Source organism: Cetorhinus maximus, chromosome 19 (genome assembly GCF_964194155.1).
Source record: "Cetorhinus maximus chromosome 19, sCetMax3.hap1.1, whole genome shotgun sequence".
NCBI classification, from domain to species: domain Eukaryota; kingdom Metazoa; phylum Chordata; class Chondrichthyes; order Lamniformes; family Cetorhinidae; genus Cetorhinus; species Cetorhinus maximus.
In genome coordinates, this window is record NC_135897.1 from 9857870 (window position 1) to 9880658 (window position 22789).

Sequence of the window (22789 nt, forward strand, 5' to 3'; positions counted from 1 at the left end):
ACACTGACCCCTGCTCCACGACATTCTCCCAGGCCGGAGAGGTGAGGCTGCTGTGCTTCCTACAGCCATCCCTGGGAAAGAGCACTTACCTGTGCATCTGCGCCCCTCTGATCAAGGCCTGGAGGGGCTGGTGGGTGAAGCAGGGTGCTGCCTTCCTGTTCAGGCTCTCGGCCTTTCTCTTCTGGCTGCCGGACATCTCAGATGAGCATGGGGAGAGTGAGACTGTGTGTTGAATTGGCGTTTAAATATGGCACCCAGACCTTTGAACCTGCCAGCTGACGGCGGGCGGATGAATCAGCTCCCAGCCTGCCAGGTCATTTGGAGCGACACGCGCCTCTGCATAATTAATGAGGCTCCAAGCCGGTTGCCGCCATTACAGACAATGGGCTGGGCACTGCCGACACTGCCCTCCACCACACTTGGTTTCATTATGAGAAAATTCTGCCCTATGTAACTGAAGTTCCTCATCCCTGGAGCCATTCTGCTGAATCTATTCTGCACTGTCCCAAATGCCTTCACATCCTTCCTAAAGTACTGTGCCCAGAACTGGACGCAATACTTCAGTTGAGACCAAACCAGTGTTCTATACAGATTTAATATAACTTCCTTGCTTTTTGTCCCTATTAATAAAGACTGGGATGCTGTAAGCTTTATTAACCTCTCTCTCAACCTGTCCTGCCACCTTGAATGATTTATGCACATATACGCCCAGGTCCCTCTGCTCTAAGCTCAAAACCGCACACTCCAGAAATAAAATACTGCAGTTGCTGCAAGTCTGAAATAAAAACAGAAAATGCAGGAAATGCTCAGCAGGTCTGGCAACATCTGTGGAGAGAGAAGCAGGTTTAATGTCAATGACCTTTCATCAGAACTAGAAAAAGTCTGAAATCTAATAGGTTTTAATCAAGTGCAGGCGGGGGAGAGGGAAGGGAAAAGAAAAATGCCTGTGATAGGGTGGAAGGCAGGAGAGAAGGACTGACAAAAGAAATGATGGTGCAAGGCAAAAGGGGATGGTAATGAGACAAGGAAAGAAACAAAAGATTGGTCTAAAGGAGGTGTAAATGGGAAAAAGCAGAATCATCAACAACAGCTGCTGTCTGAAGAAAGTGGAAGCAATGGTTACAATCTGAAACTGGTAAACTCAATGTTGAGTCCAGAAGGCAGTAAAATGCCTGATTGGAAGATGCAGTGCTGTTGCTCGAGTTTATGTTGAGCTTCATTGGCGCGTAGGTGGCCGAGGACAGAGAGGTCAGAATGGAAGTGGAACAGAGAATTAAAATGACGGGCGGCCCGAAGCTTAGGGTCACTCTTGCAAACTGAACGGAGGTGATCCACGAAGTGATCTCCCAATCTGCGCCTGGTCTTCACAAAGTCGGGCAAACCACATTCAGAGCAGCGAATACAGTATTAAACAAAATGAAAGAAGTACAGATAAATCACTGCTTCACCTGGCAGAAATGTCTAGGGCCCTTGACAGTGGGATTGGAAATGGTGCCATGGGAAGGAAGCTGGGTGGGGGGATGATCAAGGAGTAGGCCACGGTGTTGCTGAGGGGGCGTGTCCTTCAGAATGCTGACAGAGGAGGGGATGGGAGAATGTGTTTGGTGGTGACATCGTGTTGCAGTGGCGACATGGCAAAAGATAAGACTGGTGGGTGGAGGGTGAGGATGAGGGGAACACATTTGTGATTGACGGTGGGGTAAGGGGTCAGAGCAGGAAATGGAGCAGAAGCGGTTGGTGGCCCTGTCAAGCGCAGTGGAAGGGAATCTCGGTCAAGGGAAAGGGAAGAAAATATCAGAAGCATTGTTTGGGTAGATGGCATCATCAGAACAGATGAAATGGAGAAAGAGAAACGAAGAGAGTGGCAAAGAGACCTGGCATAATGGGGTGGGAAGAATTATAATCAAGAGAGCTGTGGGAGATCAATAGATACTGGCGGACAGCGTATCCCTGTAACAGAGATAAAGAAGTCAAGAAAGGGCAGAGAAGAATCAGCAAGGGACTATGTGAATGTAAGGAAATGATCCAAATTGAAAGCAAAGTTGATGCACACAATACTTTAATGTATAATGGGGAAATGGCAGGCTTGTGGAATGAATATTTATATTCAATTCACAGCAAAGGACTACAAGTTACAAGGAAAACCATAAGTAAGTCATGGTGAGGAATTCATTGGAGATGAAAGTCATAAAATGCTGGAAATACTCAGCTTGTCTGGCAGATCCATGGAGAGAAACAAGCTCAAAACCAAATGCTTTGATCTTTTGTTTCTGTACTTGTCGTATTACCTCACCCTTTTGTCTTACACCATCATCTCTTTCGCTAGTTCACCTCTTCTGGCCTTCCACCCTATCACAGATATTTGTTCTTTTTCTTTCCCTCCTCACTTTCTCTCCCTCGTTTGCACTTGATTAAAACCTATGAGATTTCAGGCATTTTCCAGTTCTGATGAAAGGTCATTGACATTAAAATTGTCTCTCTTCGCGGATGTTGCCAGACCTGCTGAGCGTTTCCTGCATTTTCTGTTTTTATTTCGGGCTTGCAGCAGCTGCAGTATTTTATTTTTTGAGTGTGTTTTTGATCTCCTTTCAGCCGAACTCTGCCTTCAAGGTGGCTGTGTGAGTCCGTGGGCTTGCAGTGAATATTAGTTGACAGTCTATCCCCAGAAATGGAGACAGAGAAGCAACGGAAGGGAAGGGAAGGGAAGGGAAGGGAAGGGGCAGAGTTTGACCAGGTGAAGGTGAGAGATGAGAGGAAATTGGAAACCAAGTCAATGAATTTTTCCAGTTCATGGCGGGAAGAGGAAGTGGCATTGAAAGATTCATCAATGCACTGGGAAAAAAGCGTGAGGGAGAGGGTTTGAGCAGGACTGAATCAAGGAAAGTTACACATATTCCACAAAAAGGCAGGTATACTAGGACCCGAGACAAACATTAGCAGATCAACAAGAATCAGTACGGATTTGTGAAGAGTAGATCATGCCTGAATAATCTAGTTTACATTTTTAAGGAAGATACTGATATGGTAGACAGGGGAATAACTATGAATGGTGTCTAAACATCCTTTCAAAAATACTTGCAAAAGTTCCACAAAGGAAATTATTAGCAAGAGTTGGTGCAAACAGAGTGAGAGGTAACTTTGAAACATGGGTTGATAATTGGTTGGAAGGCAGAGGGACAGAGAATAGGGATCAAGGAAAGAAAGGCTTAGGCCAGAATATAATGTTTGTTGGGCAGACACGTGCCCGATCCGACCGAGCGTAAAACGATGAGCGATGACATCGGGCGAGCGTCCTGCCATCATCGCGCATCTGCGCCATATTTCAGTTGCCGGGCGCGTGTGGGAGTCGGCAGCATGCCCATAGCCAATTAAAAGGCCTATTAAGGCCATTAAAGATTTAATTAAATGTTAAACCTTACGGCTGGTGGGCAGGCGAAAAGGCCAAGCGGCCTTTGCACTTCTGAGGAAACCTCATCCACAGACGGGATTGTTTTTAATGTTCTAAGCTCTTCCAGCTTTTCCAGCGTGCGCCCGCGCACATGCATGAACTTGTGCCCTCGCCCTCCTCACCCCCACACAGGCATGGCTGAGCGTTGCCGCACGCGTTTCATGCTGGGCAGACCTTACTTGCCCCGCCCAGTGTGGAATCGCGGTCCGGCCCCGATCGCGGGTGGCAATCAGCTTCATAGCCGCCCCTGCCCACCCCTGCCGAGCCTGCCTGACAAGGGAAAACCCCACCCCCCTTATTGACAGGATGAGACATCTGATGTTCCTCAAGTGTTGCAAAAATGTCTAATCTTGTGATTTATATGTTGTAGGAATATAGGGCTGAATTTTGACCTCGTCAGGCCCGGAAGCGGCTGTGGAAGTGACTGTCGCCCGCGATCGGGCCCCGACCACCATTTCACACTGATGGACCAATCGAGGCCTGCCCAGCATGAAACGCGGCTTGTCACTGGCCAGGGAGGGCCAAGCAGGGGGCAGGGGCCTGTTAGCCGCTGTGTCCAATGGCGATCTGGCGGCCGGTATGAAGAAGGTCCAGGCAGGCCCAGAAAGGCTGCCAAGGAAGGACACCCGGCTGCCGTTCGGATCGTGCATTCGAGTGCGGCAGCAAACGCCAAGCGGGAGGGCAGGTCAGGTGGGCACTCGGCACCGCACCTCACCAAGAGGGCATGGGAGGAGATGGCAGCTCAGGTGAGCAGCCATGACATGGCACAGTGCACATAGCTGCAGTGCCAGAAGCGCTTCAATGACCTGCTGCGCTCAGGAAGGGTGAGTACCGTGTTGGCGTGGGTCAGTGTGCAGAAGTGTTACAGTGTGGCCACGTCCCCGTGGAGCTCAGGGTGCTAGTGCCAACTGTCAATGATGCCAGAGCTGGCCAATGGGGTGAGTCCTGGCTGCTTGGACTGAGTGCCTTGCGCCTCGAGGGCCACGACTCGGATGCGCCCTGCGAGGTGTTCCTCAGGTGGGGTTGGCCAGGCTGCAATGGCGCTGCAGGTACAGAGTGGACTAATCAATGCTTCTCTGTCCTTTCAGGAGAAGACAAGCCATAACCAGGCAGAGAGGGCATGGACAGGGGGAGGCTCATCCAACCTGCTGCTGCTCACCTGATTCGAGCAGGACGTCCTAGAACTCGAGAGCTGGCACGCTCCCCATGTAACCAGGCTAAGAGAGGTGGGGGTGCCAGACGAAGGTAAGAGTGCAGTGCACAGAGGTGAGAGTTTTGGATTGTGCAACCATTCTCAGGTAGTCTCTTCATTGATGTGAGCCTCAAACCTGGAGTCCCCATTGACCATTCAAAGACGCTGGCACAGTGATGCAGATCCCCATTGTCTCACCAGGGTGCCTGGCATGCGCAGTGAGTGTGATGACTTTAACTAATGACATGTCCTTCTTCTCCCTTTTAGGATCACCTGCAGGCGTCCCATCCGTAGACCCCAAAAGGCCACCCCTAATGCCAGCAGACCACCAGACATCACTTTTACCTGTGACACACCCGCTCTCTAAACAAGGCACCAGCACAGATACCAGCACCTCGGTGGGCATTAGTTCAGCGGCTAGTATCTCGGTGCACATTGGTGAGGGCACTTCACACTCACTCGAGGTGCAGGCGGAGGCAGAGTGTGCCCAAGGTGCCAGCAGTCGGAGGACTGCTGGAGACCAGGACAATGCTCAGTCAAAGGCTGATGATGAGCCTCTGGAGTCGTCCATTACGCAGCAGAGGCTGGATGTCCAGCGAGATGTGTGGGAGCATCTGGCGGAGATCTATGAGGGTATGCGTGCCATGGTCTCCATTGTGGAGGAGTCCATTTGGAGAATGAGCACTGCAGTGACCCTCATGGCCGAGCACACTGCCTCCCCCATGGAGAGAGTAGTGACTCTCATGGAGAGGCAGTCCCAGGGACAGAGTCAGGGGTTCCTGGGGTTGCACTCGAACCTGCGAACCCTCACATAGGCAATTACCTCAGGAGGTCAGTGATAGTGTAGGGGATGGATGAGGCACCCAGTATCCCAGCTAGGTGCCCGTCCATCATTGGTGAGCAGGGAGATCCACAGAGACTTTATGTTGGTGCATGAGCTGCTTGTCATCTCTGTGGGCTCCTCTCAGGGCGCTCTAGATGACAGCAGCAGCTCCTTCCCCCTCTGCCAGTGACCATGGCATCTGATGAGGCTGCGATGACTGGGGAAATGCCAGCACTGGCACTGGCCGCTACCTTCCAGGCGGGGCCAGCACAGGCTCCACTGGCCAGAGGACAACCACCATGGGCATCAAGGCCAACAAGACAGCAGGGTCAATAGGCTGCCTCCAATGCCAGTGCCAGCGAGGAGGCAGCACCCAGACAAAGCAGTTGTGAGCATAAGTTAAAAGCATCATGAGCACAAGCACGGGCAATATTATGTTCATTTATGTTTAGCTAATGTAGACTGGTCTGGGGCTCAAGACCAGAGAGGATGATGTAAATAGTCTGTACATGTCAAACTGATATAAATCTGGTTTTGCCATCATGGCCTGAGTATGCTTCACCTTTTTATTGCATTGGTGCAGGGTACGCCAGTGTGTAATGCTGGATTTAGATGGCTCTGTACTTTATTGTACAGGCATTGAGTGTTCTTTGTGTTCAAATGAAAGGGCCATTTCAGACATCTGAGATGGAGGCGGCAGCCCTGGTATGGGGTGGAAGCTGATTTTTGGTAGCCTAGCTGTAGGAGCGGTGGATCAAGGCGTCCCTGGTGTCCCTGCTTCCCTGGAGGTTACCGAGGTCTGCCTCCATGCCCTCAGCGTGCTCCTCACCATGTTCCTCTTCTGACTCACTACTGGATTCATCTTCTGGGGCCTGTGCAGCTGCGTGAAGATCCTCTTCCTCCAGTGGGTCCCCCCCTTGCCAGTGTCAGATTGTGGAGAGTGCAGCATGCAGCCTCTATCAGTGACACCCGCTCTGGGGGATATTGTAGTGCTCCCCCTGAATGGTCCAGGCATCAGAAGCTCATCTTGAGGAGACCTATGGTCCTCTCCACCACCGCACTTGTGGAGGCACGACTCATATTGTACCGCTGCGCTGACTGTGTTCTTGGGTGTCGGAGAGGCGTCATAAGCCACCTTTTCAATGGATAGCCCTTGTCACCCAGCAGCCACCCATCCAGTCGGGCTGGAGCACTGAAGAGCCTCAGGACCTGGGAGTGTCTGAGGATGTAAGTGTCATGGGAGCTGCCTGTGTACCTTGTACAGACTTGTAGGATCTGCATCCTGTGGTCACACACTATCTGCACGTTCATGGAGTGGAAGCCCTTCTTGTTGATGAAGGCACCAGGCACACCCACTGGCGCCTTGATGGCCACATGTGTACAGTCGATGGCACCCTCGACGCGGGGGAAGCCAGTAATCGCTGCAAAGCCTCTGGCTCGCTCAGCCTGGCTGGCCTCATCTGTACAGTAAAGAATAAATGTCAGTACCCGCCTGAACAGAGCATCTTTCACCAGTTTGGTGCAACTGTGGACAGCTGACTGGGAGACTCCACACTGATCCCCCACTGACCCCTGGAAAGAGCCAGAGCAATAGAAGTTTAGGGCCACTGTGACCTTCAGAGTCACTGGCATTGGGTGTCCACCCACACAGCCGGAGATGATCTCAGGCCCAATCATCTGGCAAATGTAGGTCACTGTCTCCCTTGAGAGGTGGAGCCTCCTTCAGCATTGCACCTCAGACATATTCAGGCAGCTGCATCGCCGCCTGTAAACCCTGGCAGCAGGATAGTGGTGTCTTCTGTGGCTCCTTCAGCCTTGGACTTCCTGCTGGCCCCGCACCCCTTGTGCCTGCGCCTCTCCTCCCACAGGTCCCTCCCCTGGAAGCTGCACAGGGACACCCGGCCTCCTCTCCCTTCTGCCCCTCTCTTCCTCCTCAGAGGAGGTACCTCCAGCAGGGACCACAATCCCCATTAACAGGGTAAGGGAAGGCTGTCTGATACCTGGAAGGGACCACACGGCCTGAATCCTCCAGAAGCCTGGCAGACAGCGATGAGGCCTGGAAATGCTAAGAATGAAGCCCCGAACAGAGATGAAGCTGTCAAATACCGATAAGCAACCAGCAGCAAACTGTCTCCCAAACTCCTCACTGCTCACAATGACAATGCTGCTGACCCTTTTTATCCCGCCCTTGGATGAGGTTTGAGGAAATGTCGTCTAGCCGCCTGCCCGTTTTGCCCGTGTGATGAGCAGGCAATGAAAAGTCTCAGACAATTGCATTGTCAAGGGCCTTAAGTTAAAATACCACGAGAGTGCGCGATGACATCGGGGCGCTCACTCGACGCCATTGCGCACAATTTTACTCTCACTCAGGTCGGGCACACGCCCGCCCAACGAGGGAAAAATTCTGCCCTTAATCTTTAGTTTGAGGATTGAAATTTTTAAAAGTAAGGTAATGGGGGGAAAAAAACTGGGTTTGGGAAACTAGTAAACGTTCCTAAAATAATTACTGTTCAAAGGATGGTCCATGTTTACTTAAAAGGTTAGAGTTAGGGGTGTGAGAAAATAAACAATAGGTCTCGCAACTTCAGAATGGATTGTCCCCATTAGAGCTATAAATTGTAATTTCCCCAGATTGAAGAAAGGTTTGAAAGCAAGCGGCAAACAAGGGAAGATCTTAAAGCATCCATATACTTCTCAGATCAAAGGACAGGTCTGGGAATGGGCCATAATTAGTTTAGACCTCTATCTGGGACATCATAAGTGTTCCAGGTTGCTGGGGGGGTGCGATTGTAGGGAGACAGTCTTTTGTTTCTGGTTTATCTGTGCCAGTGATTCTGAAGTTCACAGATTTTTCACAGAAAGCAAGCAGAGAGAGAAACCTGCCAGAAGCTGTAGACCACTAAGCGAGAAGGCAGTGAAGCCCAGACTTGCGTGTCTACAATTGTGAGTTACTTAAAAAGAGTTAGAGAGTCTCCTGGTCGAAGGCTAATGGAAGGCCCCAAGAAATCTCATACCTCAGAGAATAGCTGGGGCACTGAGGAGAATCACAGTGAATTCCTAAGAGCTGTGGCATACCTTGGTTTGGTCCCAGGAGAAATGAAGGAACCCTCAAGATCCTGTAAAGAGGAACTCTTGGGCAGAATAAAAAACAGAACGGCAAGCAGTCTGTTAAGATTTTCAGGTTTAAAATCTAAGGCCGGGATTTTCCGGCCCCAGCGCGGGTGGGACCCGCCGTGGTTGAGGCAGCGTCCCAGCCAGAAGTCCATTGACTTGCGGCAGGACCGGAAGATCCCAGCGGCGGGCGGGTGTGGAAAACCCCGCTGTAAGTGTCTATGAAATATATAGTGTTAAGTTAGGCAGTACTTGCCTTGTTTAACTCTTGTACAAAATAAGTTTTTATTTAAAACATGAAATCTCGTGGTGTGATTCTTGCAATAACTGAGAGTTTGAATTTCATTTTAAAAGTTAATGGTCTCCCTCGAGATCATGCTTAAGGACCTGTTCTAGGGCCTGGGCTTTCCATTATATAAGTCAATGGGCAGAATCATCCTAGATTTGCGCTAAGTGTGGTAGTGGGCAGGAAAAAGAACGTTTAACCCGCCAGTCGCAAAGGTGGCTTTTAGTGCCATATCATCCCATTCCCGGCATGTGTCACCTCATTAATTATGCGCTCCCGGGAAACACGCTGGGCTGCTGGTGGGGCAGCCTCTGAATCGCCCACCCTGCCACCACCTCACGCCTTCAGTAATCCAGGCACCGTATTTAAAGGGTGTCCCGGCACAGAGTTAGCTCTCTCTAAGGCATCAGAAGCTACTGGAAAGTCATGGCTGCCAAAAGGGGGAAAACATCCTGCCCCCAAATTTAGCAACACCTCCCTCAAGCGCCTACCGGACACAGTGGAGGCCCACCGCGAGGTCCTCTACCCCCACTCTGGGTGACAACCAGCAAGCAAGGTCACCAACCCAGCCTGGGAAGCAATGGCAGTGGTGGTCAGCGCCAATGCCCTGCAAAAGAGAACAGCCAACCAGTGCCCAAAGAGGATGAATGATCTCCTCCGTTCTGCCAGGATAAGTCATTCTTCTCATCACTCTTAACTCACACTCACAAGCCTATTTTACATCCACAGGGATCTCATTCACTGCCAGTTTAAGGGACACCACCATTCACTCCCTCAAACACACAACTTGATCTGCCCAGCGGATAGTGTCCTCATCCCGTCCCTGGCACCACTCACCATCCACACATGCCAGGCATCCTTCTCATGTGGCCTGGCAGGCGTCCTGCTTACATTCTCTCCAGCTGTATTCATGCAGGACAAGCTGACACTCAAAAGGGAGAGGTCACAGACTGGTGGAGGAATGCCCGACATCAAGGTCCTCACAGACTTTGAAAACAGAGCCATCCAGCTGGCTGGTGACAATCTGGACCAGACTTGTGCTGACGGTCAGGTCGGTGGTGCTCAACCAAGTGAGGGTCCAACAGTGCAACATCCATCAGGCAACAATGCTGTGAGTCCCTTCCCCTGTTCCACAGTCCCTTGCCATATACTAATTATCTCTCCTTGCTTTCGCAGGCACATCTGGGAAGCAGCCAAGGTGTCCATGAGCCAGGTCCTCAGCTCAAGCCCCGAAGACAGCTCGGAAAAAGAATCTGCCAAAACCCTCTTGAAGACCCGTCCCAGCGCTCACCCACACCCTCCACCAGCGCAGAGACACACACCTCGGTGGAACCTAGCTCTAGACTAGCCTCAGGGTCACAACCTGGTGAGCACATCGCACTGATCCACAGCAGGCAGTAGCAGGAACTTCCCCTGTTCCCAGAACTCGGAGGATTGTTGGAGGCGAGAAATCTGCTGAGTCCGAGTCAGATGATGAGCCTCTGGACTCAGTCATACCTCAGTTGCTGGAGCTGCAAAGGCAAGCTCGGGAACATCAGGAAGGGATGTCTGCTGCACTCCTCAGGTTGTAAGGCACGATGGAGGAATCCGTCCATCTTCAGACTGAGGTGATAGGCTGCATGCCAACACACCAAGGTTAACACTGGTAGGATGGCGGCTGCCATGGAGACCTTGGTCCAGGACATCGGTCCTGCACTGCTGAACTCCATCTTTGGCGCCATAGTTGTCCTCCACCAGTGTCAATGTGAGAGGGGTGCTGGGCAGCTCAAACTCACTCCAGTTCCCCTTCTCCTCAAGGAATCAGCCTGGGACCCTCGGGCACCCATAGGGGGGAAGGTCAGCAGGTGCACACCCCGGGGCCATCAACCCAGGTGATTCCGGGAGTGTCCGGCCCATCCAAATCCCCTCTTCCTGTGACCCCAGCAGCTCCAGCTCCACAGGCCATGGAGGGTGCCACTGCCACACAGCAGGACCCCGAAAGCAGGCCGGGGCTTTCCAGGTCTCGGCCCTCCAGAGGACATCAGTCAAGGTCATCACAGACAGAGTGTCACAGTCAGCAGGCTGCCTCCACCTCCAATGTGGATGTCCGGGCAGCACCAAGACGTAGCAGCAGGGTTAGGAAGGTTAAGAAGGTGTAGTTTCACAGCCTGGGCAAGGGTGTTAAACACTTGTACATTATTTTCACTATTGTAAATAAATTCCCAACAATGTCACCCTGTCTACAGTTCCTTGTTATGCAGTGTTCGTATCAGTCTGAAGTGAAACCTTGGTCCCTGCACAAGATAAAGGCAGGTCTCTCAGTCCAGGGGCTCTTCCCTGTGCTTTGCGGCTTCACTGTCACTGGACACATCAGTCATGCCTGCACCTCGATGGGGCTTATCATTGTGTCAGAATATCTTGGGCTGGCGGCACAGAGTTCCATCATTCTCTCTGTGTGCTCCCAGCACCTTTGAGGTGTGGCTGGCCCCCCATCTCATCAGCATCTGTGTCCAGTGACAGTGTAGTCCTGAAGGACTCAGCTCACAAAGAATGTTACAGGATCAGGAGAAGTTAAAGTTTCTCCACTGCATCTCCATGATATGGCCCTGTTCACAGAGCAAAAGACACAGACAGGAGTCAGACATTCACATAAGCTTTGTGAGGATCTATGGAGTGTCCCCACTGCATGTCATCATCATCCTCCTGGAAAGTAGGGACTATGGGAATCCACTGCATCTCCATGACAAGAGCCTTATCACGGAGGGTATGTGCACTGCCGTCAGTCAGACTGGAGTCAAACGTTCACAGATGCAATGTGAGGATCTATGGTGTCTCCTCACTGCATTCGTCATCATCCTCCACAAACCTAGCTCCTCCCAGGCGCGCCTGCCTTGTCTGGACAGCGCAATGGCCTCATCGCAGACATCCTCGCCTTCAAGGACCTCGTAACCCTCATCCCTAGCAACGTCCTCCTCATCGGAGGAGACGTGCAGCTCCTCCATCTCCTCCTCAGGCAGCTCCACCCCACATTGCAGCGCCAGGTTGTAAAGGGTGCAGCAGGTGATGACGATGATACGTGACACCCTCTGCGGACTGTATTGCAGGGCTCCACCAGACCGGTCCAGGCACCAGAACCTCATTTTCAACATCCCAATGGTTTGCTTCACCAAAGTGCGAGTTGCAGCTTGAGCCTCGTTGTAACTTCTCTCTGCTGCAGTCTGAGGCTGCCGCACGGGTATCATCAGCCACATCCTCTGTGGATGGCCCTTGTCCCCAAGGAGCCAACCCTGCAGCCTCTGGGGACCCTGGAAGATGTCAGGGATCTGTGACCGACTGAGAATGTAGAAGTTGTAGACACTCCGTGGGAATTGTGCGCAGACCTGCAGGATGTGTTTACTGTGGTCGCAGACCAGCTGAACATTCAGCGGTTTATATACTGCATTGCTTGTTGCCACGGAGATCTAAGTGCCATGTGAGTGCAGTCGATGGCACCCTGCACCTGTGGGAAACCAGAGATCTGCACAAATCCCAGCGCTCTTGCTTCTGGCTTTCCTGACCCTGGACGAAATGCACAAAGTTGTGTGCCTTCGCCAAGATGGCATCCGTGACCTCGATGCACATGTGTGGAGGCTTGCGAGATCACACAGAGGTCACCTGTGGAGTCCTGGAAGAAGCCACTGGTGTAAAAATTGAGCACCACGGTCACTTTCACAGACATTGGCAGTGGATGCCCTCCAAGTCCCTGTGGCACCAAATCCTGCAGCAGGTGGCATATGTGTCCAACCAGTTCCCTAGACATGCACAGTCTTTGGCGACACTGGTTCTTGGTCATCTACAGGAATGACAAGTGCCATCTGTCGACCTTGGGTCTAGCTAGGCGTCGACCAGCGAAGGCTCGTTGTGGCTCTTCAGTAGGACGGGAGCCCCAGACTCCCCTTCTTCCTGAGGGTGCTGCTCCTGCCTCTGTGCAGCCAGGCGCCTCCATCACTCTCTTCTCCTTCATCTCCTTTCCTTGTAAGCCATGAGGCATACAGGTGGTTCACCAGGCTCCATGCTCCTGGTGTACTCCTCCCGCAGGATGAAAGTGGGTTAGCACTGGTCTCCTAGGAACCTCTCATGGTTACGTGTGGGGCTCCAGCTCCGTCTCAAAGACCCTGAACACATGCCATGGGGGTGCTGGCTACAGCTTGGGTGGCCAGAGTTTAGTGCGCTGCGTGGCTGCCCAAAACCCCACCCACTCCACCTGACCAATTGGCAGCAGCTTTGCCCATTGGACTGCATGCTGTGCTCTCAGCTCAGGCACAGGCATTCTCCTAACCCACACTGCAAGGCTGCACTGTTAGCTTGAACCATGGGGGAGACTGGTCCAAACCGGGATGATGACATTGCAAAGAGCTGTGAGCACCTCCACCAGTGACTGCTCCATGGCCAACTTTAGCAAGGAGATTGTACAATGTGCCCAGTCTGCAGTCAACTAAAACACTCATTAGTTTGCTGTATGTGCCCAAGGGGTGAAAAGCTCTGGAACACTTGATGGCACATTCAGGCTGATGCGTTGCTTGAGTGGGCAGATAATCTGGAGGCCCGACTCCAAGCCTGTCAATGTAGCTGTGCCTGAACTGTCTCAGCTGCAGAAGAATGCTCACTTTATACAAGCTTTCCCTAATGCTTCCCCCCAGCGCCCCTGCATGTGCATGTGCACCACCAACAGGCTGTGCTGCCTTGCCCCTCCCAACTCACCCCAACCGCGGTGCAGACCTTGCCCCGGCACCACACCGTCAGCCAGCCGGGAAAAAGTGACTTGCCTGTGCCCTCGCCTGAATGCGCGGTGCCTCTTCCTTGAAGTCGAACGGGCGACCCTCACGAGCGCTGCGCAACGTTAGCGTGCACTCACCTCCGAGCTCCCCTCGAGGTTCAGCTCGCTAGGCGCACGCCTTTTAAATGCCGTTGTCAATCACGTCGTTCTGAAGTCACGCCAAGAATGGAGGTAAATTCGACACGGAGGGATGATTCCTGCAGGCAGGCAAGATGATGAGATGTAAATGCATTGAAATTAAATTCCCGATGTTGGACGGAAGGAGGAGGAGCGGACAATGGCTGACAGGTTTCATGACAAGGTGAAGCCGATTTTTGGCCTTCCCGCCATATTGTTGCCCCCCCCCCCCCTCCCCGCCAAAGGGGTGGACTATTCCAGCAATGACTCTCATGAAGGAATAGAGAGTTGAATAACTCTACTAGTAAGTTGTGTTGTCGAGAGCACAAGTTTACAAAGGGCAGAGATAGATTAAGCGAATGGCCAAAATTGTGGCAGCTGGCGTTCAATGTGGAAATTGTGAGGTTATCCATTTCGGATCCAAGAAAGACAAATCAGAATATTTCCTTCATGGAGAGTGTCTGTGCTCTATGAAGGAGCAAAGGGATTTGGTAAAATCACTAAACGGTTAATGGAACATTGGCCATGAACCCAAAGGGGCTGGAATACCAAGTTATGCTTCAGTTATACAGAACCTTGGTCAGACACCATCTGGATGACTGTACTCAATCTGCAACACCACATCTCAGGAATAATATAGTGGCCATTGAGAGGGTGCAGTTCACCAAAATTATACAAATCTTTAAGGTTGCATAAACTTAGGTTATATCCCTTTGAGTTTAGAAAATTGATGGGTGATCTAATCAAGGTGTTTAAACGATAAGTAGATTTAATAGGCTAGATATACAGAGAAGCTACTTTCTCTAGTGGGGAAATGCAAAACAAGGGGAAAGTACTGAGGAAAGGCTGCTTAGGAGTGAAATCAGGAAGTATTTATTCGCGATAAGGCTGATGGAAGTCTGAAACTCTCTCCAAAACGTTATGGATCCTCAGACAACTTGACATTTTTAAGAAGGAGATGGATTTCTCTGTTGTGTAAGGATATCAAGAAAAATGGATCAAAGGCAGGTAAGTGGAGTTGAGATACAAGAACAGCCATGATCTAACTGAACGGCAGAACAGGCTCTGGAAGCTGAATGGCTTTCTCCAGTTCCTGTCTTTGCTATTTTCCCACGTTGTTTCCACTGATTGATGAGTTGGCAGTGAGGGGCCACAAGTAGATAATCGCAAAAAAGAATTAAAGAGGGAGGGCCGAAGACAAAACTTTACACGGAAGGTGATTGAAAGTCATTAGAATTCTCCTTGTGAAGCAAAGCCCATAAATTTTCTTTAAAGTGATCTGGTTGCTGAACATTGGGATCAAAGCAGGTGTCTGACATTGGTGAAAACTCAACTGGCTAAATGACCAGTTTCTGTGCTGTCAGTCTACATTGATGGATGTGTGTGGAATTTCCAAGAACCAAATAGAAATCACTTCCTTCAATACCTAAAGGGAGAAAATCTTAACAGCACAGGAGGATGTTGACTATACCCTAACCCCCACCCTTTCCCCACAGCCCTACAAATATTTCCTTTTTTAACTATTTATCCAATTCCCTTCTGTAAGTTACTATTGAATATGCTTCACCCACCCTTTCAGGAAGCACATTCCAGCAATTCACCGTGTAAAAAAAAATTGCCTCACCTCTCCTCTGGTTCATTCGCCAGATATCTTAAATCTGTGTCCTCGGGAAACAGCTTCTCCCTATTTAGTCTGCTAAAATCCTTCATAATTTTGAACACCTTTTTTAAATCTGTCCTTAACTTCCTCTGTTTTTCAGGGAATGATTACAGATTCTCGAGTTTTTCCACAAAACTGAAGTCCCTCATCCCAATACCATTCCCTCCGCTGCACTCACTCTAAATCCTTGACATCGTTCCTAAAGTGTGGTGCCCAGAATATGAGACTCCAGCTGAGGCCTAGCCAGTGATTTATAAAGGCTTTGCATAACTTCCATGTTGTACTCTATGTATTATTATAAAGCAAAGGTTCCGCATACTTCTTCAGCAGCCTGATCAACTCCTCCTGTCACGTTCAAAGATTTGTATACTTGGAACCCCAGGTCTCTCTGTTCCTCCATCTCAATTAAAATTAAAATTCTCACTGATGCACAGTAGCAGCAGTGTGTACCATCTACAAGATGCACTGCAGAAACTCACCAAAGCTCCTTTGATAGCACCTTCCAAACCCACGACCTCTACCACCTAGAAGGACAAGGGCAGCAGATAGATGGGAACACCACCACCTGCAAGTTCCCCTCCAAGTTACACACCATCCTGACTTGGAAATATATCGCCATTCCTTCACTGTCGCTGAGTCAAAATCCTGGAACTCCCTTTCTACCAGCACTGTGGGTGTACCTACACCACATGGACTGTAGCGGTTCAAGAAGGCAGATCACCACCACCTTCTAAAGGGCAATTAGGGATGGGCAATAAATGCTGGCCCAGCCAGCGAGGCCCACATCCCGTGAATGAATAATGAAAAAAATAAATCGTACCATTAAGTTCTTATTGCCTGAAGTGCTGGAGGCTGAAAGTTATTTGGATCAGGGCATGTGGATATCATTCAGTCTCCATACATTCTGTCTTTATTTTTATATTTTTAGTGGGCGGAACTTTACGGCTCCTGCTGCCGGCGGGACTTTTGAATGGTTCACCGTATTTTACTGCCCCCCCACCCCCACCACGACGGGGCAATAAAATCCCACCCAATATAAATTTCTAAAGTCCCGTTTGTTAAGCAAACGGCCTCTCTAAACTTGATCCTCTGTAACTATGCCTCCCAATCAGTGATGAATCTCCAGCACCTTTACTGAGACTGGGGCAGTATAATTACTGCATAAGTTTACACTGGGAGTTTTTATTTATAAATGTGGATTTATCAACTGGTAATGGAAAAGAAATTGGGCAAAAAAATGTGTGCTGGCAAACTTTTAATATGTTATAGAGAATCTACCTTTATCTTAAGGAGTGCTGAGCTCCAAATACATCCATCCTCTCACTTTGCAAGCTCCCAGCCCAGCACCAAATCAATATGGACCCAGTGGTTGAGCCCACAATGAATTAGTGATTACCCTAGAAACTTGCAAGTGTTAAACCATTTACACGCCAGCACTGGGAAGTGTAATCTCCAGAAAGGCCTGGGTGGTGAGAACATGAATCAAGCAAGTAAGCACAGAGCAGCTGGAAAGTCAGCTGTTCACGATTGGCAGGAACTGGGTAAGGATTAAAGGCAGGTAGATCAAAGTGACAGCTTCTGAGGGGTTGTGGAAGATAAGTGTAAAGCACAAGGCTCAAGTGAAACCGAGGAAATCTCTATCATTATCAAGGCACAGGAGAGAGGTAAAATGACTAAGTGTGCGTATAAAGCAGAAGATGTGGGGTATTTGAACCGTACACCCTCATATTTACAGATGTAGTTGGAATATGCACCGTTTTTAATGTTGGTATATCTGTTATGGTCAGACACGCTAAAAGGAAAACCATGGGAGATTTTTCATACCCAAAAGCCCAGTCTCAGCACTGAAACCTTCCTGGGACCAAACCACTTCATGTACCTTCCAGGTCTTCATGGCTCTTAATCATGACCACAAACCCTTTCTGACCCAACCAATCCAAGGCCTTCCTTATCGAACTTGCTTCAAATCTCTGCTGGGCCAATTAACCTCAAGTGCCCCTTAACTTAAGGCCCTCCTGGCTTAACTGACCCAAATCCCTTTTGGCCCTCAATCTCTTGGAGGTGTCAGCTGTGGCTCAGTTCATAGCACCCTCGCCTTTGAATCAGAGGGTTGTGGGTTCATGTCCCACTCCTGGAAACCAAGAACTGTGATTGTACTCAAAAGAGTTGCAATCTGTGACTGTTAATAACTCAAAAGAGTTTGGCCCTCAATCTCCCCAATTCCAAATAGGGTCCTAAATTTGTGGCTATTTTATTCCCTATATCCGAACTTTGCTTTCAATGTATTTTGCTGTGCTTTTTACTTTCAAATTCACTTAAGAACATTTGCAAGGATATGAAACAAAACATGATAAAACTCATTATTTCTTTTTTATTCGTTCACAGGATGTGGACATCGCTGGCTGGGCCAGCATTTATTGTCCATCCCTAATTGCCCTTGAGAAGGTGGTGGTGAGCTGCCTTCTTGAACCGCTGTAGTCCATGTGGTGTAGGTACATCCACAATGCTGTTAGGGAGGGAGTTCCAGGATTTTGACCGAGTGACAAGTGAAGGAAATTCAATAAAATTTCAAGTCAGGATGGTGCGTGGTTTGGAGGGGATCTTGCAAGTGGTGATGTTCCCATGCATCTGCTCCCCTTATGAGGGCAGGTGGTAGAAGGCATGGGTTTGGAAGGTGCAATCAAAGAAGCCTTGGTGAGTTGCTGCAGTGCATCTTGAAAATGGTACACACTGCTGCTACTGTGTCAAATGTAACTCTTTCGAGTTATCAACAGATCACATGTAACTCTTTCGAGTACATTCACAGTTCTTGGTTTCCAGGAGTGGGACATGAACCCACAACCCTCTGATTCAAAGGCGAGGGTGCTATGAACTGAGCCACAGCTGACAGGGAGTAGATTTTGAAGGTGGCTGATGAGGTGTCAATTAAGCAGGCTGCTCTTTCCTGGATGGTGTCAAGCTTCTTGATTGTGTCAGGAGGCTAAGACCTCACACTCTATATTTTTATATAAATATACATATATATCCTCATGGCTAATTTCTAAATTTTTTTTACAAACTGGACAATGACCTTTTCAAAATCGTTAAATCTATGTCTGTCTGTTACCCCCGAACAAAAAATGCTATTTGGCAGTATCGACAAAGTTTGCACCTTGTTATCGCTGAAGGGTCCCTAACCCTAACCCTGTGGGCTGCAGAGACCAAGTTCAAAGGGAACTATACAAAGGCCATCTACATTTTATAAGCCAGGCCTGGCCAAGCAAAGCCGATTCATCTGCTAGGACAAAGAACCTTGCAACCTCCCTTTAAGACTTAATGGTTGGAACATCAACAATCTCAAGGGACCCAGACAAAGGGATACACGCCTTTTGTCAAAGCCAAAGTGGAGAGGTCAGAGTCATGTGACTTGACCGCCTGCCCTAGCTGGTGGAACCAGTAATATTGCCTTGTGGAGTTGCAAAGCAGTCTGCCATCTTTCCATCTACTTAGCAGCAGCTTAGCAAACGGATCTGTCCAGGTTTCAATGCCAAGCTCCGTTTACACTGTTTCTACTGGAACTTCTGAACTCGGTATCATCGCCTACAAGACTGATTCCTCTCCATATGCCTATCTTATTGTGGAAGTCAACTCTACTGGAAAAGTGAATTATCAATGGTAACCCCCAGGATGTTGATAGCGGGGGATTCAGTGATGGTAATGCCATTGAATGGCATGGGGAGATGGCTAGATTCTGTCCTTGCCTGGCACTATCAACATCCTGGGGGTTACCATTGACCAGAAACTGAACTGAACTAGTCATATAAATACTGTGCCTACAAGAGCAGATCAGAGGCTAGGAACCCTGTGACGAGTAACTCACCTCCCGACTCCCCAAAGCCTGTCCACCATCTACAAGGCACAAGTCAGGAGTGTGATGGAATACTCCCCACTGGCCTGGATGAGTGCAGCTCCCACAATACTCAAGAAGCTTGACAACGTCCAGGACAAAGCAGCCCGCTTGATTGGCACCCCATCCACAAACATCCACTCCCTCCACCATCACCGCACAGTAGCAGCAGTGTGTACCATCTACAAGATGCACTGCAGGAATTCACCAAGGCTTTTTGGACAGCACCTTTCAAATTCACTACCGCTACCATCTAGAAGGACAAGGGCAGCAGGTACATGGGAACATCAAAGCCTGGAAGTTCCTCTCCAAGCCACACCATACTGACTTGGAAACATATCACCATTCCTTCACTGTTGGTGGGTCAAAATCCTGGAGTTCCATCCCTAACAGCACTTTGGGTGTACCTACACCACAGGACTCCAGCGGTTCAAGAAGGCGGCTCACCACCACCTTGACAAGGGCAATCAGGGATGGGCAAAAATGCTGGCCCAGCCAGCAACACCCACATCCCATGAATGAATTTTTAAAAACCTGTGTGGCACGAATGTTACTTGCCGCTTATCAGCCTAAGCCTGAATATTGTCCAAGTCTTGCTGCATTTGGACATGGACTGCTTCAGTATCTGAGGAGTCACAAATGGTGCTGAACACTGTGAATCATCAGCGAACATCCCCACTTCTGATCTTATGATGGAAGGAAGGTCATTGATGGAGCACCTGAAGATGGTTGTGCCTAGGACTCCGCAGTGGTGTCCAATATTATGAGGCCAATCCTGCTGCCCAGGACTGACTATCAGGCAATGGAGGGTGTGCCCTTCAACCTGCAACATGGGGGTTCTTCCATTAGCGTTCCCTTGTCTGAATCTGCAAAGAGAGTGCACAATCAGCTCTCACATTTGTACATGTTGTGGCAGCTGTCTTGCATGGTGCAGCTGATGTAAATGTGTGCAATATATCAAATGGAAGTGCTTCCATTGTCAATATTTGTATTCCCTACTCTTTTCTGTTCTTTTCTGTTGAGACCTTGTACCTTCTTCACCATGGGCTGAATGAGAGATGAATCCATTCTTCTATTGGCATTGAAGAATGTTTCAAGTTAACTGTAACTCTATGATATAACAATTCAGCACTGCAAAGTACCTAGAATTATGCATAGAAGAGAGAAAGGCAACCTTATTGAAAGCACGCAGAGAATTTCTTTTTCACCTGGATACAACTTGAGCAAAGGAGCTGAATACTGAGCTGAACTGTCATTATGCTTTGTACATGGAAATGCAGAATCTCAAGGTCACCAGGCTTCTCGCACCGAGAATGAAATCACTTAGTATCTTGCCTTTTCTGTGAGTCCAACATTGAAATCAACGATTAACTGTGTAACTGGTCAAAAGGTTAACCTTCTAATCTCAAAGTTGTTGGACAAGCCAAAGATACAGCAGAAACACCTCATCTTAAAGTTGTTCCGCGATAAGATAGGGACATTGGTAAACACAGACAATGCATTCGCATTGTATGTCTCATTGTCAGTTGCTTTACGGAGAGGCTGAAAGTGAATAGTTTTGTACACTAATTGTATGATCGAGGCTGATAGTGAGATAAACTGTATGTTGATGGAGCTGCTATTGTGCCAAAATCTCAGAAGTATATAACAATGGTACAACTGACATCAATTCCATCCACAAAGACCTTGAAGTTTAATTGGATCCCCTGAATGAAGAGCGGGAGGGAGGGGGGTAGGGGGGGTGGTGTGTGAGTGGGGTAGGGGGTGTGTGGGGGGGGGTTCACAATGCACTATTAACTGTATTAGTTCCTTCTGATGTAGACAGCATGGAAGTTTTGTGCTCCCTGCTCATTGCTATGTCTGTGGGGCACAGCCAACATTAAACATACTGTTTAGTGGCAGTGTTTCTCAGCAAGGGACCCAGGTTTGTGTTAGCCTGTAAGGTGAGAGTGACTGCCTTTGACATCAAGGTAGCATTTGACCAAAAGTGGCATCAAGGAGCCCTAGCACAACTGAAGGCAATGGGAGCCAGAGGTAAAAAGGCTGCACTAGCTAAGTCACACCTAGCACCAAGGAAGATGGTTTTGGTTGTTCGAAGCCAATCATCTCAGCCCCAGGGCATTCCTCAGGGCAGTGCACTAGGCCCAACCATCTTCAGCTGCTTCATCAGTTACTTTCCCATCATCATAGTGGGTTGCTCGCTGATGGTTGCACAAAGTTCAGCACCATTCGCAACTCCCCAGATACAAAAGCAGTCCGTGCCCACATGCAGCAAGACCTGGATAGCATTCAGGCTTGGGCTGATAAGTCACAAGTAACCTCTGCATTACACAAGTGCCAGGCAATGACCATCTCCAAGAAGAGAGAATCTAACCGTCTCCCCTCGACATTCAACAGCACTATCATCACAGAATCCCCCATCATTGACATCCTGGGAGTTACAATGGACCGCTGGACCAGCCATATAAATACTGTGGCTACAAGAGCAGGTCAGGCTGGAAATTCTGTGGCGAGTAGCTCACTTCCTGACTCCCCGGGCCGTAACTTCTGCTGGAGTGGCAATTGAGTCGAATTGTTACTCCACTCAAAATTACTTACCTGGAAATCCAGGCGATCCTATCATGCCTGACCTTTCAACTCAGGTCAGGTGAGATCCATATAGTGCAGTGTGCTCCCAGGGCTGACTGTAGAGGGCAGCCCAGTCGCAGGTAAGTAAGCCACGCCCCTCTTTAAGGGCCAGCTACCATAAACAAAGGAAGTTCAAAGGTCCAGCCAAGTTTAAAGGTCTTTGACAAGCCAGGGAGAAAGTAAGGGATGAGGTAAGTGGATAGGATTTGGCAGGGTCAGGAGCCAGGCCTGGGATGGCAGTTGGCAGTCGGGGGTGGAGGGGCTTCAGAGTTGGGCTGGGGGTAGGGGTGGGGGAGGCGGGTATCAGGAATTGGCCTGGGGAGTCAGGAGCCGGGCCTGGGGGTGAAGGGGGCAGTGTCGGGGGGTTGGGAATCGGGCCTAGGAGGCGGGGGTCAGGATTGGGGGTGAGGGGTTGAAAGTCAGGCCTGCTATGGGGGGGGGAGGGTAGTCGGGGTGGGGGGGGGGGGAGGGGGGGTGGTGGTAAGGGGAATCCCTACGAGGTTGGGGGAGGTCAATACTATAGTTGTCCAGAAGCTAGAAGTGGTTTTAATTTGTGTAACTTTTTCTAGGTAACTATTGCTGTAAGGCCATCGGAACCATCCAACGTTTGCATTTTCGAATGGTTCCCAGTGCAGGGCAATTGCCCATCAGAAGTTTGAACTTCCCGGGCAATTGCCATGCAATCCTTACCTGGGAACTGCTGGGGGTGTGTTCCCCAGTGCATCTTTGGTGTTCCCTCCCACTTCCAGATACATTAGGAAGTTACAGCCACCCCAAAGACTGTGCACAAAGCACAAGCCAGGAGTGTGGTGGAATACTCTCTATTTGCCTATACAGGTGTAG